This window comes from Oncorhynchus gorbuscha, linkage group LG10, assembly GCF_021184085.1.
Source record: "Oncorhynchus gorbuscha isolate QuinsamMale2020 ecotype Even-year linkage group LG10, OgorEven_v1.0, whole genome shotgun sequence".
Taxonomy (NCBI): Eukaryota; Metazoa; Chordata; class Actinopteri; order Salmoniformes; family Salmonidae; genus Oncorhynchus; species Oncorhynchus gorbuscha.
Window position 1 is genome coordinate 93,171,153 of NC_060182.1, and position 17,919 is coordinate 93,189,071.

The 17,919-nt window shown below is 41.4% G+C and overlaps 12 non-coding genes across 12 annotated transcripts; all 12 read left to right on the top strand.

The window, feature by feature from the left end:
- Positions 1 to 2,882: 2,882 nt before the first annotated feature.
- trnav-aac lies at positions 2,883 to 2,955 on the top strand. Its single transcript has one exon. It is a non-coding gene; the product is annotated as a tRNA-Val (tRNA).
- A 1,138-nt stretch (positions 2,956 to 4,093) lies between these two features.
- Positions 4,094 to 4,166, top strand: trnav-aac. Its single transcript has one exon. It is a non-coding gene; the product is annotated as a tRNA-Val (tRNA).
- A 1,135-nt stretch (positions 4,167 to 5,301) lies between these two features.
- Positions 5,302 to 5,374, top strand: trnav-aac. The gene has a single exon. It is a non-coding gene; the product is annotated as a tRNA-Val (tRNA).
- Positions 5,375 to 6,512: 1,138 nt separating this feature from the next.
- Positions 6,513 to 6,585, top strand: trnav-aac. Its single transcript has one exon. It is a non-coding gene; the product is annotated as a tRNA-Val (tRNA).
- A 1,137-nt stretch (positions 6,586 to 7,722) lies between these two features.
- Positions 7,723 to 7,795, top strand: trnav-aac. The gene has a single exon. It is a non-coding gene; the product is annotated as a tRNA-Val (tRNA).
- A 1,138-nt stretch (positions 7,796 to 8,933) lies between these two features.
- trnav-aac lies at positions 8,934 to 9,006 on the top strand. Its single transcript has one exon. It is a non-coding gene; the product is annotated as a tRNA-Val (tRNA).
- A 1,137-nt stretch (positions 9,007 to 10,143) lies between these two features.
- trnav-cac lies at positions 10,144 to 10,216 on the top strand. Its single transcript has one exon. It is a non-coding gene; the product is annotated as a tRNA-Val (tRNA).
- Positions 10,217 to 11,354: 1,138 nt separating this feature from the next.
- trnav-cac lies at positions 11,355 to 11,427 on the top strand. Its single transcript has one exon. It is a non-coding gene; the product is annotated as a tRNA-Val (tRNA).
- Positions 11,428 to 12,564: 1,137 nt separating this feature from the next.
- trnav-aac lies at positions 12,565 to 12,637 on the top strand. Its single transcript has one exon. It is a non-coding gene; the product is annotated as a tRNA-Val (tRNA).
- Positions 12,638 to 13,774: 1,137 nt separating this feature from the next.
- trnav-aac lies at positions 13,775 to 13,847 on the top strand. The gene has a single exon. It is a non-coding gene; the product is annotated as a tRNA-Val (tRNA).
- A 1,137-nt stretch (positions 13,848 to 14,984) lies between these two features.
- Positions 14,985 to 15,057, top strand: trnav-cac. The gene has a single exon. It is a non-coding gene; the product is annotated as a tRNA-Val (tRNA).
- Positions 15,058 to 16,894: 1,837 nt separating this feature from the next.
- trnav-aac lies at positions 16,895 to 16,967 on the top strand. The gene has a single exon. It is a non-coding gene; the product is annotated as a tRNA-Val (tRNA).
- The last annotated feature ends 952 nt before the right edge of the window (positions 16,968 to 17,919 follow it).

Sequence of the window (17,919 nt, forward strand, 5' to 3'; positions counted from 1 at the left end):
CGCTTCCAGTCTGGCAATGGAACTAAATGCCCTTTGTCATCGCCTGTATGCTAGCCATCAGCTAACTATGATGTGGGTAACCGTGAACTGCTCGCCATCCGCTTAGCCCTAGGCGAATGGCGACAGTGGTTGGAGGAGGCGACCGTTCCTTTTGTCGTTTGGACAGACCATAAGAACCTTGAGTACATCCGTTCTGCCAAACGACTTAATGCCCGTCAAGCTCGTTGGGCGTTGTTTTTCGCTCGTTTCGAGTTTGTGATTTCTTACCGTCCGGGTAGCAAGAACACCAAGCCTGATGCCTTATCCCGTCTGTTTAGTTCTTCTGTGGCTTCTACTGATCCCGAGGGGATTCTTCCTTATGGGCGTGTTGTCGGGTTAACAGTCTGGGGAATTGAAAGACAGGTTAAGCAAGCACTCACGCACACTGCGTCGCCGCGCGCTTGTCCTAGTAACCTCCTTTTCGTTCCTGTTTCCACTCGTCTGGCTGTTCTTCAGTGGGCTCACTCTGCCAAGTTAGCGGGTCATCCCGGTGTTCGAGGCACTCTTGCGTCTATTCGCCAGCGCTTTTGGTGGCCGACTCAGGAGCGTGACACGCGCCGTTTCGTGGCTGCTTGTTCGGACTGCGCGCAGACTAAGTCGGGTAACTCTCCTCCTGCCGGTCGTCTCAGACCGCTCCCCATTCCTTCTCGACCATGGTCTCACATTGCCTTAGACTTCATTACCGGTCTGCCTTTGTCTGCGGGGAAGACTGTGATTCTGACGGTTGTCGATAGGTTCTCTAAGGCGGCACATTTCATTCCCCTCGCTAAACTTCCTTCCGCTAAGGAGACGGCACAAATCATTATTGAGAATGTATTCAGAATTCATGGCCTCCCGTTAGACGCCGTTTCAGACAGAGGCCCGCAATTCACGTCACAGTTTTGGAGGGAGTTCTGTCGTTTGATTGGTGCGTCCGTCAGTCTCTCTTCCGGGTTTCATCCCCAGTCTAACGGTCAAGCAGAGAGGGCCAATCAGACGATTGGTCGCATACTACGCAGCCTTTCTTTCAGAAACCCTGCGTCTTGGGCAGAACAGCTCCCCTGGGCAGAATACGCTCACAATTCGCTTCCTTCGTCTGCTACCGGGTTATCTCCGTTTCAGAGTAGTCTGGGTTACCAGCCTCCTCTGTTCTCATCCCAGCTTGCCGAGTCCAGCGTTCCCTCCGCTCAAGCGTTTGTCCAACGTTGTGAGCGCACCTGGAGGAGGGTGAGGTCTGCACTTTGCCGTTACAGGGCACAGACGGTGAGAGCCGCCAATAAACGCAGGATTAAGAGTCCAAGGTATTGTTGCGGCCAGAGAGTGTGGCTTTCCACTCGCAACCTTCCTCTTACGACAGCTTCTCGTAAGTTGACTCCGCGAGTTCATTGGTCCGTTCCGTGTCTCCCAGGTCGTCAATCCTGTCGCTGTGCGACTGCTTCTTCCGCGACATCTTCGTCGCGTCCATCCTGTCTTCCATGTCTCCTGCAAAGTTGCTTCCTTTCTTCGTGACTCCTCGCTCGTCTTCCTCCCTCCTCCCGCCCTTGTCGAGCGCGACTCATTTACAAGGTACATAAGATTATGGACATGCGTTCTCGGGGACGGGGTCACCAATACCTAGTGGATTGGGAGGGTTACGGTCCTGAGGAGAGGAGTTGGGTTCCGTCTCGGGACGTGCTGGACCGTTCGCTCATCGATGATTTCCTCCGTTGCCGCCAGGATTCCTTCCTCGAGTGCGCCAGGAGGCGCTCGGTGAGTGGGGGGTACTGTCATGTTTGTCATTTATTGTCATGTCTTGTCCCTGTGCTCCCCATGCTATTCGTTTCCCTCTGCTGGTCTTGTTTGGTTCTTTCCTCCTTCTATCCCTCTCTCTCCCCCTCCCTCTCTCACTCTCTCGCTCTCTCTTCTCTCTGTCGTTCCGTCTCCTGCTCCCAGCTGTTCCTATTCCCCTAATCATCATTTAGTCTTCCCGCACCTGTTCCCGATCCACCACTCCAGGGTTAGCCGACAAGAAACACAGCCCTTATTTTAAGTGTTTTTAAAATCCCCTGTGGGGAACATGAAGGTTGGAAAAATGATTGGAACCATTTTCCTGTTTGACCGCTAGTTTTTAATGGGTATTGCATTCCTAATATTTTCCACGACTTCCTCTTTTTTTTATTGTAGTTTCAGTAGTGTAGTGGTTATCACGTTCGCCTCACACGCGAAAGGTCATATTCAATATTTCCCAATGCCCAGAGGCTAGCATTTGGTTTGAAACAGTTGTGGTTTATCTAAACCTTGCTGTCTACCTCTCCGACCAGTGGATCAATGTTGTCGTTTTTTGGGGGACCTCCACCGTGCGATCTGTATGAATGTGAACAGACTGACAGCTTCTCTGAGCCAGGCAAATTCATTTATCAGGATCATTGTAATGGATATATCCAAAGAAATGGCAATATAATCCAAGGTAAAACAAACAAAAATGTAGATCGTTTTCTGTCATTTCAGCTGCTTGATGTGATTGTGTGATAGATTTAGTTGGCTGGCTAGCAAAGGAAAAGAAGCTAGCCTGCATAGGTACAGTGCATTCGGAAAGTTTTCAGACCCCTTACTTTTTTCCACATTTTGTTACATTACAGACATATACTAAAATGGAGGAAATAAAATAAAATCTATCTACACACAATACCCCATAATGACAAAGCGATAACATATAGTTTTTATTAATAAAACAAATATTTTAAAAATACCTCATAATTCCCGGCTTCTCAAGCCTTATTGCTTAATTAATGGACTAAGTAATTTCTGATTTTCAATAGGTTCTGAGAGCGATAAATTCCCCACCCAGCCAGAGTCAGCCACACCCTTAGTATTCCACCCATTAGGTTTCCGTAGTGTAGTGGTTATCACGTTCGCCTAACACGCGAAAGGTCCCCGGTTCGAGACCGGGCGGAAACACTTTTTAACAAATTGGACAGTAAGCCTATTCACTTAGGGCTCGGTCCCAATTTCGGAATTCATGCTTTTCCTTCGCAGTTCTCAGTATTTGGTATTCAAACTTACCTTTTTGGTCGCGTAACGCACTCTGCATGTGTGGCTAGCTTGGGCGCTCTGAATACATTCCTGCTACATGTGGTCTGAGGTCCATAATGATTCAAATAGTTTACCACTCCAGGGTAAGCCGACAAGAAACACAGCCCTTATTTTAAGTGTTTTTAAAATCCCCTGTGGGGAACATGAAGGGTGGAAAAATGATTGGAACCATTTTCCTGTTTGACCGCTAGTTTTTAATGGGTATTATGGCTCTTTCTGTGGTACTCACTTTGGAATATTATGTGAGGTAGACTTGTGGGCATTCCTAATATTTTCCACGACTTCCTCTTTTTGTATTGTAGTTTCAGTAGTGTAGTGGTTATCACGTTCGCCTCACACGCGAAAGGTCATATTCAATATTTCCCAATGCCCAGAGGCTAGCATTTGGTTTGAAACAGTTGTGGTTTATCTAAACCTTGCTGTCTACCTCTCCGACCTGTGGATCAATTTTGCCGTTTTTTTGGGGACCTCCATCGTGCGATCTGTATGAATGTGAACAGACTGACAGCTTCTCTGAGCCAGGCAAATTCATTTATCAGGGTCATTGTAATGGATATATCCAAAGAAATGGCAATATAATCCAAGGTAAAACAAACAAAAATGTAGAGCGTTTTCTGTCATTTCAGCTGCTTGATGTGATTGTGTGATAGATTTAGTTGGCTGGCTAGCAAAGGAAAAGAAGCTAGCCTGCATAGGTACAGTGCATTCGGAAAGTTTTCAGGCCCCTTACTTTTTTCCACATTTTGTTACATTACAGACTTATACTAAAATGGATGAAATAAAATAAAATCTATCTACACACAATACCCCATAATGACAAAGCGATAACATATAGTTTTTATTAATAAAACAAATATTTTAAAAATACCTCATAATTCCCGGCTTCTCAAGCCTTATTGCTTAATTAATGGACTAAGTAATTTCTGATTTTCAATAGGTTCTGAGATTGATAAATGCCCCACCCAGCCAAAGTCAGCCACACCCTTAGTATTCCACTCATCAGGTTTCTGTAGTGTAGTGGTTATCACGTTTGCCTAACACGCGAAAGGTCCCTGGTTCGAAACCGGGCGGAAACACATTTTAACAAATTGGACAGTAAGCCTATTCACTTAGGGCTCGGTCCCAATTTCGGAATTCATGCTTTTCCTTCGCAGTTCTCAGTATTTGGTATTCAGACTTACCTTTTTGTCGCGTAACGCACTCTGCATGTGTGGCTAGCTTGGGCGCTCTGAATATATTCCTGCTACGTGTGGTCTGAGGTCCATAATGATTCAAATAGTTTACCACTCCAGGGTAAGCCGACAAGAAACACAGCCCTTATTTTAAGTGTTTTTAAAATCCCCTGTGGGGAACATGAAGGGTGAAAAATGATTGGAACCATTTTCCTGTTTGACCGCTAGTTTGTAATGGGTATTATGGCTCTTTCTGTTGTACTCAATTTGGGATATTATGTGAGGTAGACTTGTGGGCATTCCTAATATTTTCCACGACTTCCTCTTTTTGTATTGTAGTTTCAGTAGTGTAGATGTTATCACGTTCGCCTCACACGCGAAAGGTCATATTCAATATTTCCCAATGCCCAGAGGCTAGCATTTGGTTTGAAACAGTTGTGGTTTATCTAAACCTTGCTGTCTACCTCTCCGACCTGTGGATCAATGTTGCCGTTTTTTGGGGACCTCCACCGTGCGATCTGTATGAATGTGAACAGACTGACAGCTTCTCTGAGCCAGGCAAATGCATTTATCAGGGTCATTGTAATGGATATATCTAAAGAAATGGCAATATAATCCAAGGTAAAACAAACAAAAATGTAGATCGTTTTCTGTAATTTCAGCTGCTTGATGTGATTGTGTGATAGATTTAGTTGGCTGGCTAGCAAAGGAAAAGAAGCTAGCCTGCATAGGTACAGTGCATTCGGAAAGTTTTCAGGCCCCTTACTTTTTTCCACATTTTGTTACGTTACAGACTTATACTAAAATGGATGAAATAAAATAAAATCTATCTACACACAATACCCCATAATGACAAAGCGATAACATATAGTTTTTATTAATAAAACAAATATTTTAAAAATACCTCATAATTCCCGGCTTCTCAAGCCTTATTGCTTAATTAATGGACTAAGTCATTTCTGATTTTCAATAGGTTCTGAGATTGATAAATGCCCCACCCAGCCAAAGTCAGCCACACCCTTAGTATTCCACCCATCAGGTTTCCGTAGTGTAGTGGTTATCACGTTCGCCTAACACGCGAAAGGTCCCTGGTTCGAGACCGGGCGGAAACACATTTTAACAATTTGGACAGTAAGCCTATTCACTTAGGGCTCGGTCCCAATTTCGGAATTCATGCTTTTCCTTCGCAGTTCTCAGTATTTGGTATTCAAACTTACATTTTTAGTCGCGTAACGCACTCTGCATGTGTGGCTAGCTTGGGCGCTCTGAATATATTCCTGCTACGTGTGGTCTGAGGTCCATAATGATTCAAATAGTTTACCACTCCAGGGTAAGCCGACAAGAAACACAGCCCTTATTTTAAGTGTTTTTAAAATCCCCTGTGGGGAACATGAAGGGTGGAAAAATGATTGGAACCATTTTCCTGTATGACCGCTAGTTTTTAATGGGTATTATGGCTCTTTCTGTTGTACTCAATTTGGGATATTATGTGAGGTAGACTTGTGGGCATTCCTAATATTTTCCACGACTTCCTCTTTTTGTATTGTAGTTTCAGTAGTGTAGATGTTATCACGTTCGCCTCACACGCGAAAGGTCATATTCAATATTTCCCAATGCCCAGAGGCTAGCATTTGGTTTGAAACAGTTGTGGTTTATCTAAACCTTGCTGTCTACCTCTCAGACCTGTGGATCAATGTTGCCGTTTTTTTGGGGACCTCCACCGTGCGATCTGTATGAATGTGAACAGACTGACAGCTTCTCTGAGCCAGGCAAATGCATTTATCAGGGTCATTGTAATGGATATATCTAAAGAAATGGCAATATAATCCAAGGTAAAACAAACAAAAATGTAGATCGTTTTCTGTCATTTCAGCTGCTTGATGTGATTGTGTGATAGATTTAGTTGGCTGGCTAGCAAAGGAAAAGAAGCTAGCCTGCATAGGTACAGTGCATTCGGAAAGTTTTCAGGCCCCTTACTTTTTTCCACATTTTGTTACGTTACAGACTTATACTAAAATGGATGAAATAAAATAAAATCTATCTACACACAATACCCCATAATGACAAAGCGATAACATATAGTTTTTATTAATAAAACAAATATTTTAAAAATACCTCATAATTCCCGGCTTCTCAAGCCTTATTGCTTAATTAATGGACTAAGTAATTTCTGATTTTCAATAGGTTCTGAGATTGATAAATGCCCCACCCAGCCAAAGTCAGCCACACCCTTAGTATTCCACCCATCAGGTTTCTGTAGTGTAGTGGTTATCACGTTCGCCTAACACGCGAAAGGTCCCCGGTTCGAGACCGGGCGGAAACACATTTTAACAATTTGGACAGTAAGCCTATTCACTTAGGGCTCGGTCCCAATTTCGGAATTCATGCTTTTCCTTCGCAGTTCTCAGTATTTGGTATTCAAACTTACCTTTTTTGTCGCGTAACGCACTCTGCATGTGTGGCTAGCTTGGGCGCTCTGAATATATTCCTGCTACGTGTGGTCTGAGGTCCATAATGATTCAAATAGTTTACCACTCCAGGGTAAGCCGACAAGAAACACAGCCCTTATTTTAAGTGTTTTTAAAATCCCCTGTGGGGAACATGAAGGGTGTAAAAATGATTGGAACCATTTTCCTGTATGACCGCTAGTTTGTAATGGGTATTATGGCTCTTTCTGTTGTACTCAATTTGGGATATTATGTGAGGTAGACTTGTGGGCATTCCTAATATTTTCCACGACTTCCTCTTTTTGTATTGTAGTTTCAGTAGTGTAGATGTTATCACGTTCGCCTCACACGCGAAAGGTCATATTCAATATTTCCCAATGCCCAGAGGCTAGCATTTGGTTTGAAACAGTTGTGGTTTATCTAAACCTTGCTGTCTACCTCTCCGACCTGTGGATCAATGTTGCCGTTTTTTGGGGACCTCCACCGTGCGATCTGTATGAATGTGAACAGACTGACAGCTTCTCTGAGCCAGGCAAATGCATTTATCAGGGTCATTGTAATGGATATATCTAAAGAAATGGCAATATAATCCAAGGTAAAACAAACAAAAATGTAGATCGTTTTCTGTAATTTCAGCTGCTTGATGTGATTGTGTGATAGATTTAGTTGGCTGGCTAGCAAAGGAAAAGAAGCTAGCCTGCATAGGTACAGTGCATTCGGAAAGTTTTCAGGCCCCTTACTTTTTTCCACATTTTGTTACGTTACAGACTTATACTAAAATGGATGAAATAAAATAAAATCTATCTACACACAATACCCCATAATGACAAAGCGATAACATATAGTTTTTATTAATAAAACAAATATTTTAAAAATACCTCATAATTCCCGGCTTCTCAAGCCTTATTGCTTAATTAATGGACTAAGTCATTTCTGATTTTCAATAGGTTCTGAGATTGATAAATGCCCCACCCAGCCAAAGTCAGCCACACCCTTAGTATTCCACCCATCAGGTTTCCGTAGTGTAGTGGTTATCACGTTCGCCTAACACGCGAAAGGTCCCCGGTTCGAGACCGGGCGGAAACACATTTTAACAATTTGGACAGTAAGCCTATTCACTTAGGGCTCGGTCCCAATTTCGGAATTCATGCTTTTCCTTCGCAGTTCTCAGTATTTGGTATTCAAACTTACATTTTTGGTCGCGTAACGCACTCTGCATGTGTGGCTAGCTTGGGCGCTCTGAATATATTCCTGCTACGTGTGGTCTGAGGTCCATAATGATTCAAATAGTTTACCACTCCAGGGTAAGCCGACAAGAAACACAGCCCTTATTTTAAGTGTTTTTAAAATCCCCTGTGGGGAACATGAAGGGTGGAAAAATGATTGGAACCATTTTCCTGTATGACCGCTAGTTTGTAATGGGTATTATGGCTCTTTCTGTTGTACTCAATTTGGGATATTATGTGAGGTAGACTTGTGGGCATTCCTAATATTTTCCACGACTTCCTCTTTTTGTATTGTAGTTTCAGTAGTGTAGATGTTATCACGTTCGCCTCACACGCGAAAGGTCATATTCAATATTTCCCAATGCCCAGAGGCTAGCATTTGGTTTGAAACAGTTGTGGTTTATCTAAACCTTGCTGTCTACCTCTCCGACCTGTGGATCAATGTTGCCGTTTTTTTGGGGACCTCCACCGTGCGATCTGTATGAATGTGAACAGACTGACAGCTTCTCTGAGCCAGGCAAATGCATTTATCAGGGTCATTGTAATGGATATATCTAAAGAAATGGCAATATAATCCAAGGTAAAACAAACAAAAATGTAGATCGTTTTCTGTAATTTCAGCTGCTTGATGTGATTGTGTGATAGATTTAGTTGGCTGGCTAGCAAAGGAAAAGAAGCTAGCCTGCATAGGTACAGTGCATTCGGAAAGTTTTCAGGCCCCTTACTTTTTTCCACATTTTGTTACGTTACAGACTTATACTAAAATGGATGAAATAAAATAAAATCTATCTACACACAATACCCCATAATGACAAAGCGATAACATATAGTTTTTATTAATAAAACAAATATTTTAAAAATACCTCATAATTCCCGGCTTCTCAAGCCTTATTGCTTAATTAATGGACTAAGTCATTTCTGATTTTCAATAGGTTCTGAGATTGATAAATGCCCCACCCAGCCAAAGTCAGCCACACCCTTAGTATTCCACCCATCAGGTTTCCGTAGTGTAGTGGTTATCACGTTCGCCTAACACGCGAAAGGTCCCCGGTTCGAGACCGGGCGGAAACACATTTTAACAATTTGGACAGTAAGCCTATTCACTTAGGGCTCGGTCCCAATTTCGGAATTCATGCTTTTCCTTCGCAGTTCTCAGTATTTGGTATTCAAACTTACATTTTTGGTCGCGTAACGCACTCTGCATGTGTGGCTAGCTTGGGCGCTCTGAATATATTCCTGCTACGTGTGGTCTGAGGTCCATAATGATTCAAATAGTTTACCACTCCAGGGTAAGCCGACAAGAAACACAGCCCTTATTTTAAGTGTTTTTAAAATCCCCTGTGGGGAACATGAAGGGTGTAAAAATGATTGGAACCATTTTCCTGTATGACCGCTAGTTTGTAATGGGTATTATGGCTCTTTCTGTTGTACTCAATTTGGGATATTATGTGAGGTAGACTTGTGGGCATTCCTAATATTTTCCACGACTTCCTCTTTTTGTATTGTAGTTTCAGTAGTGTAGATGTTATCACGTTCGCCTCACACGCGAAAGGTCATATTCAATATTTCCCAATGCCCAGAGGCTAGCATTTGGTTTGAAACAGTTGTGGTTTATCTAAACCTTGCTGTCTACCTCTCCGACCTGTGGATCAATGTTGCCGTTTTTTGGGGACCTCCACCGTGCGATCTGTATGAATGTGAACAGACTGACAGCTTCTCTGAGCCAGGCAAATGCATTTATCAGGGTCATTGTAATGGATATATCTAAAGAAATGGCAATATAATCCAAGGTAAAACAAACAAAAATGTAGATCGTTTTCTGTAATTTCAGCTGCTTGATGTGATTGTGTGATAGATTTAGTTGGCTGGCTAGCAAAAGAAAAGAAGCTAGCCTGCATAGGTACAGTGCATTCGGAAAGTTTTCAGGCCCCTTACTTTTTTCCACATTTTGTTACGTTACAGACTTATACTGAAATGGATGAAATAAAATAAAATCTATCTACACACAATACCCCATAATGACAAAGCGATAACATATAGTTTTTATTAATAAAACAAATATTTTAAAAATACCTCATAATTCCCGGCTTCTCAAGCCTTATTGCTTAATTAATGGACTAAGTCATTTCTGATTTTCAATAGGTTCTGAGATTGATAAATGCCCCACCCAGCCAAAGTCAGCCACACCCTTAGTATTCCACTCATCAGGTTTCTGTAGTGTAGTGGTTATCACATTCGCCTCACACGCGAAAGGTCCCAGGTTCGAAACCGGGCGGAAACACATTTTAACAAATTGGACAGTATGCCTATTCACTTAGGGCTCGGTCCCAATTTCGGAATTCATGCTTTTCCTTCGCAGTTCTCAGTATTTGGTATTCAAACTTACCTTTTTGGTCGCGTAACGCACTCTGCATGTGTGGCTAGCTTGGGCGCTCTGAATATATTCCTGCTACGTGTGGTCTGAGGTCCATAATGATTCAAATAGTTTACCACTCCAGGGTAAGCCGACAAGAAACACAGCCCTTATTTTAAGTGTTTTTAAAATCCCCTGTGGGGAACATGAAGGGTGGAAAAATGATTGGAACCATTTTCCTGTATGACCGCTAGTTTGTAATGGGTATTATGGCTCTTTCTGTTGTACTCAATTTGGGATATTATGTGAGGTAGACTTGTGGGCATTCCTAATATTTTCCACGACTTCCTCTTTTTGTATTGTAGTTTCAGTAGTGTAGATGTTATCACGTTCGCCTCACACGCGAAAGGTCATATTCAATGTTTCCCAACGCCCAGAGGCTAGCATTTGGTTTGAAACAGTTGTGGTTTATCTAAACCTTGCTGTCTACCTCTCAGACCTGTGGATCAATGTTGCCGTTTTTTTGGGGTACTCCACCGTGCGATCTGTATGAATGTGAACAGACTGACAGCTTCCCTGAGCCATGCAAATGCATTTATCAGGGTCATTGTAATGGATATATCTAAAGAAATGGCAATATAATCCAAGGTAAAACAAACAAAAATGTAGATCGTTTTCTGTAATTTCAGCTGCTTGATGTGATTGTGTGATAGATTTAGTTGGCTGGCTAGCAAAAGAAAAGAAGCTAGCCTGCATAGGTACAGTGCATTCGGAAAGTTTTCAGGCCCCTTACTTTTTTCCACATTTTGTTACGTTACAGACTTATACTGAAATGGATGAAATAAAATAAAATCTATCTACACACAATACCCCATAATGACAAAGCGATAACATATAGTTTTTATTAATAAAACAAATATTTTAAAAATACCTCATAATTCCCGGCTTCTCAAGCCTTATTGCTTAATTAATGGACTAAGTCATTTCTGATTTTCAATAGGTTCTGAGATTGATAAATGCCCCACCCAGCCAAAGTCAGCCACACCCTTAGTATTCCACTCATCAGGTTTCTGTAGTGTAGTGGTTATCACATTCGCCTCACACGCGAAAGGTCCCCGGTTCGAAACCGGGCGGAAACACATTTTAACAAATTGGACAGTAAGCCTATTCACTTAGGGCTCGGTCCCAATTTCGGAATTCATGCTTTTCCTTCGCAGTTCTCAGTATTTGGTATTCAAACTTACCTTTTTGGTCGCGTAACGCACTCTGCATGTGTGGCTAGCTTGGGCGCTCTGAATATATTCCTGCTACGTGTGGTCTGAGGTCCATAATGATTCAAATAGTTTACCACTCCAGGGTAAGCCGACAAGAAACACAGCCCTTATTTTAAGTGTTTTTAAAATCCCCTGTGGGGAACATGAAGGGTGGAAAAATGATTGGAACCATTTTCCTGTATGACCGCTAGTTTGTAATGGGTATTATGGCTCTTTCTGTTGTACTCAATTTGGGATATTATGTGAGGTAGACTTGTGGGCATTCCTAATATTTTCCACGACTTCCTCTTTTTGTATTGTAGTTTCAGTAGTGTAGATGTTATCACGTTCGCCTCACACGCGAAAGGTCATATTCAATATTTCCCAATGCCCAGAGGCTAGCATTTGGTTTGAAACAGTTGTGGTTTATCTAAACCTTGCTGTCTACCTCTCAGACCTGTGGATCAATGTTGCCGTTTTTTTTGGGGTACTCCACCGTGCGATCTGTATGAATGTGAACAGACTGACAGCTTCTCTGAGCCAGGCAAATGCATTTATCAGGGTCATTGTAATGGATATATCTAAAGAAATGGCAATATAATCCAAGGTAAAACAAACAAAAATGTAGATCGTTTTCTGTAATTTCAGCTGCTTGATGTGATTGTGTGATAGATTTAGTTGGCTGGCTAGCAAAGGAAAAGAAGCTAGCCTGCATAGGTACAGTGCATTCAGAAATTTTTCAGACCCTTACTTTTTTCCACATTTTGTTACGTTATAGACTTATCCTAAAATGGATGAAATAAAATAAAATCTATCTACACACAATACCCCATAATGACAAAGCGATAACATATAGTTTTTATTAATAAAACAAATATTTAAAAATACCTCATAATTCCCGGCTTCTCAAGCCTTATTGCTTAATTAATGGACTAAGTAATTTCTGATTTTCAATAGGTTCTGAGAGCGATAAATGCCCCACCCAGCCAAAGTCAGCCACACCCTTAGTATTCCACCCATCAGGTTTCCGTAGTGTAGTGGTTATCACGTTCGCCTAACACGCGAAAGGTCCCCGGTTCGAGACCGGGCGGAAACACATTTTAACAATTTGGACAGTAAGCCTATTCACTTAGGGCTCGGTCCCAATTTCGGAATTCATGCTTTTCCTTCGCAGTTCTCAGTATTTGGTATTCAAACTTACATTTTTGGTCGCGTAACGCACTCTGCATGTGTGGCTAGCTTGGGCGCTCTGAATATATTCCTGCTACGTGTGGTCTGAGGTCCATAATGATTCAAATAGTTTACCACTCCAGGGTAAGCCGACAAGAAACACAGCCCTTATTTTAAGTGTTTTTAAAATCCCCTGTGGGGAACATGAAGGGTGGAAAAATGATTGGAACCATTTTCCTGTATGACCGCTAGTTTGTAATGGGTATTATGGCTCTTTCTGTTGTACTCAATTTGGGATATTATGTGAGGTAGACTTGTGGGCATTCCTAATATTTTCCACGACTTCCTCTTTTTGTATTGTAGTTTCAGTAGTGTAGATGTTATCACGTTCGCCTCACACGCGAAAGGTCATATTCAATATTTCCCAATGCCCAGAGGCTAGCATTTGGTTTGAAACAGTTGTGGTTTATCTAAACCTTGCTGTCTACCTCTCCGACCTGTGGATCATTGTTGCCGTTTTTTTGGGGACCTCCACCGTGCGATCTGTATGAATGTGAACAGACTGACAGCTTCTCTGAGCCAGGCAAATTCATTTATCAGGGTCATTGTAATGGATATATCTAAAGAAATGGCAATATAATCCAAGGTAAAACAAACAAAAATGTAGATCGTTTTCTGTAATTTCAGCTGCTTGATGTGATTGTGTGATAGATTTAGTTGGCTGGCTAGCAAAGGAAAAGAAGCTAGCCTGCATAGGTACAGTGCATTCAGAAATTTTTCAGACCCTTACTTTTTTCCACATTTTGTTACGTTATAGACTTATCCTAAAATGGATGAAATAAAATAAAATCTATCTACACACAATACCCCATAATGACAAAGCGATAACATATAGTTTTTATTAATAAAACAAATATTTTAAAAATACCTCATAATTCCCGGCTTCTCAAGCCTTATTGCTTAATTAATAGACTAAGTAATTTCTAATTTTCAATAGGTTCTGAGAGCGATAAATGCCCCACCCAGCCAAAGTCAGTCACACCCTTAGTATTCCACCCATCAGGTTTCCGTAGTGTAGTGGTTATCACGTTCGCCTAACACGCGAAAGGTCCCAGGTTCGAGACCCGGCGGAAACACATTTTAACAATTTGGACAGTAAGCCTATTCACTTAGGGCTCGGTCCCAATTTCGGAATTCATGCTTTTCCTTCGCAGTTCTCAGTATTTGGTATTCAAACTTACATTTTTGGTCGCGTAACGCACTCTGCATGTGTGGCTAGCTTGGGCGCTCTGAATATATTCCTGCTACGTGTGGTCTGAGGTCCATAATGATTCAAATAGTTTACCACTCCAGGGTAAGCCGACAAGAAACACAGCCCTTATTTTAAGTGTTTTTAAAATCCCCTGTGGGGAACATGAAGGGTGGAAAAATGATTGGAACCATTTTCCTGTATGACCGCTAGTTTGTAATGGGTATTATGGCTCTTTCTGTTGTACTCAATTTGGGATATTATGTGAGGTAGACTTGTGGGCATTCCTAATATTTTCCACGACTTCCTCTTTTTGTATTGTAGTTTCAGTAGTGTAGATGTTATCACGTTCGCCTCACACGCGAAAGGTCATATTCAATATTTCCCAATGCCCAGAGGCTAGCATTTGGTTTGAAATAGTTGTGGTTTATCTAAACCTTGCTGTCTACCTCTCCGACCTGTGGATCATTGTTGCCGTTTTTTTGGGGACCTCCACCGTGCGATCTGTATGAATGTGAACAGACTGACAGCTTCTCTGAGCCAGGCAAATGCATTTATCAGGGTCATTGTAATGGATATATCTAAAGAAATGGCAATATAATCCAAGGTAAAACAAACAAAAATGTAGATCGTTTTCTGTAATTTCAGCTGCTTGATGTGATTGTGTGATAGATTTAGTTGGCTGGCTAGCAAAGGAAAAGAAGCTAGCCTGCATAGGTACAGTGCATTCGGAAAGTTTTCAGGCCCCTTACTTTTTCCACATTTTGTTACGTTACAGACTTATACTAAAATGGATGAAATAAAATAAAATCTATCTACACACAATACCCCATAATGACAAAGCGATAACATATAGTTTTTATTAATAAAACAAATATTTTAAAAATACCTCATAATTCCCGGCTTCTCAAGCCTTATTGCTTAATTAATGGACTAAGTCATTTCTGATTTTCAATAGGTTCTGAGATTGATAAATGCCCCACCCAGCCAAAGTCAGCCACACCCTTAGTATTCCACTCATCAGGTTTCTGTAGTGTAGTGGTTATCACATTCGCCTCACACGCGAAAGGTCCCAGGTTCGAAACCGGGCGGAAACACATTTTAACAAATTGGACAGTATGCCTATTCACTTAGGGCTCGGTCCCAATTTCGGAATTCATGCTTTTCCTTCGCAGTTCTCAGTATTTGGTATTCAAACTTACCTTTTTAGTCGCGTAACGCACTCTGCATGTGTGGCTAGCTTGGGCGCTCTGAATATATTCCTGCTACGTGTGGTCTGAGGTCCATAATGATTCAAATAGTTTACCACTCCAGGGTAAGCCGACAAGAAACACAGCCCTTATTTTAAGTGTTTTTAAAATCCCCTGTGGGGAACATGAAGGGTGGAAAAATGATTGGAACCATTTTCCTGTATGACCGCTAGTTTGTAATGGGTATTATGGCTCTTTCTGTTGTACTCAATTTGGGATATTATGTGAGGTAGACTTGTGGGCATTCCTAATATTTTCCACGACTTCCTCTTTTTGTATTGTAGTTTCAGTAGTGTAGATGTTATCACGTTCGCCTCACACGCGAAAGGTCATATTCAATATTTCCCAATGCCCAGAGGCTAGCATTTGGTTTGAAACAGTTGTGGTTTATCTAAACCTTGCTGTCTACCTCTCCGACCTGTGGATCAATGTTGCCGTTTTTTGGGGACCTCCACCGTGCGATCTGTATGAATGTGAACAGACTGACAGCTTCTCTGAGCCAGGCAAATGCATTTATCAGGGTCATTGTAATGGATATATCTAAAGAAATGGCAATATAATCCAAGGTAAAACAAACAAAAATGTAGATCGTTTTCTGTAATTTCAGCTGCTTGATGTGATTGTGTGATAGATTTAGTTGGCTGGCTAGCAAAGGAAAAGAAGCTAGCCTGCATAGGTACAGTGCATTCGGAAAGTTTTCAGGCCCCTTACTTTTTTCCACATTTTGTTACGTTACAGACTTATACTAAAATGGATGAAATAAAATAAAATCTATCTACACACAATACCCCATAATGACAAAGCGATAACATATAGTTTTTATTAATAAAACAAATATTTTAAAAATACCTCATAATTCCCGGCTTCTCAAGCCTTATTGCTTAATTAATGGACTAAGTAATTTCTGATTTTCAATAGGTTCTGAGAGCGATAAATGCCCCACCCAGCCAAAGTCAGCCACACCCTTAGTATTCAACTCATCAGGTTTCTGTAGTGTAGTGGTTATCACGTTCGCCTCACACGCGAAAGGTCATATTCAATATTTCCCAATGCCCAGAGGCTAGCATTTGGTTTGAAACAGTTGTGGTTTATCTAAACCTTGCTGTCTACCTCTCAGACCTGTGGATCAATGTTGTCATTTTTTGGGGACCTCCACCGTGCGATCTGTATGAATGTGAACAGACTGACAGCTTCTCTGAGCCAGGCAAATGCATTTATCAGGGTCATTGTAATGGATATATCTAAAGAAATGGCAATATAATCCAAGGTAAAACAAACAAAAATGTAGATCGTTTTCTGTCATTTCAGCTGCTTGATGTGATTGTGTGATAGATTTAGTTGGCTGGCTAGCAAAGGAAAAGAAGCTAGCCTGCATAGGTACAGTGCATTCGGAAAGTTTTCAGGCCCCTTACTTTTTTCCACATTTTGTTACGTTACAGACTTATACTAAAATGGATGAAATAAAATAAAATCTATCTACACACAATACCCCATAATGACAAAGCGATAACATATAGTTTTTATTAATAAAACAAATATTTTAAAAATACCTCATAATTTCCGGCTTCTCAAGCCTTATTGCTTAATTAATGGACTAAGTAATTTCTGATTTTCAATAGGTTCTGAGAGCGATAAATGCCAACCCAGCCAAAGTCAGCCACACCCTTAGTATTACACCCACCAGGTTTCCGTAGTGTAGTGGTTATCACGTTCGCCTAACATGCGAAAGGTCCCCGGTTCGAGACTGGGTGGAAACACATTTTAACAATTTGGACAGTAAGCCTATTCACTTAGGGCTCGGTCCCAATTTCGGAATTCATGCTTTTCCTTCGCAGTTCTCAGTATTTGGTATTCAAACTTACCTTTTTGGTCGCGTAACGCACTCTGCATGTGTGGCTAGCTTGGGCGCTCTGAATATATTCCTGCTACGTGTGGTCTGAGGTCCATAATGATTCAAATAGTTTACCACTCCAGGGTAAGCCGACAAGAAACACAGCCCTTATTTTAAGTGTTTTTAAAATCCCCTGTGGGGAACATGAAGGGTGGAAAAATGATTGGAACCATTTTCCTGTATGACCGCTAGTTTGTAATGGGTATTATGGCTCTTTCTGTTGTACTCAATTTGGGATATTATGTGAGGTAGACTTGTGGGCATTCCTAATATTTTCCACGACTTCCTCTTTTTGTATTGTAGTTTCAGTAGTGTAGATGTTATCACGTTCGCCTCACACGCGAAAGGTCATATTCAATATTTCCCAATGCCCAGAGGCTAGCATTTGGTTTGAAACAGTTGTGGTTTATCTAAACCTTGCTGTCTACCTCTCCGACCTGTGGATCAATGTTGCCGTTTTTTTGGGGACCTCCACCGTGCGATCTGTATGAATGTGAACAGACTGACAGCTTCTCTGAGCCAGGCAAATGCATTTATCAGGGTCATTGTAATGGATATATCTAAAGAAATGGCAATATAATCCAAGGTAAAACAAACAAAAATGTAGATCGTTTTCTGTAATTTCAGCTGCTTGATGTGATTGTGTGATAGATTTAGTTGGCTGGCTAGCAAAGGAAAAGAAGCTAGCCTGCATAGGTACAGTGCATTCGGAAAGTTTTCAGGCCCCTTACTTTTTTCCACATTTTGTTACGTTACAGACTTATACTAAAATGGATGAAATAAAATAAAATCTATCTACACACAATACCCCATAATGA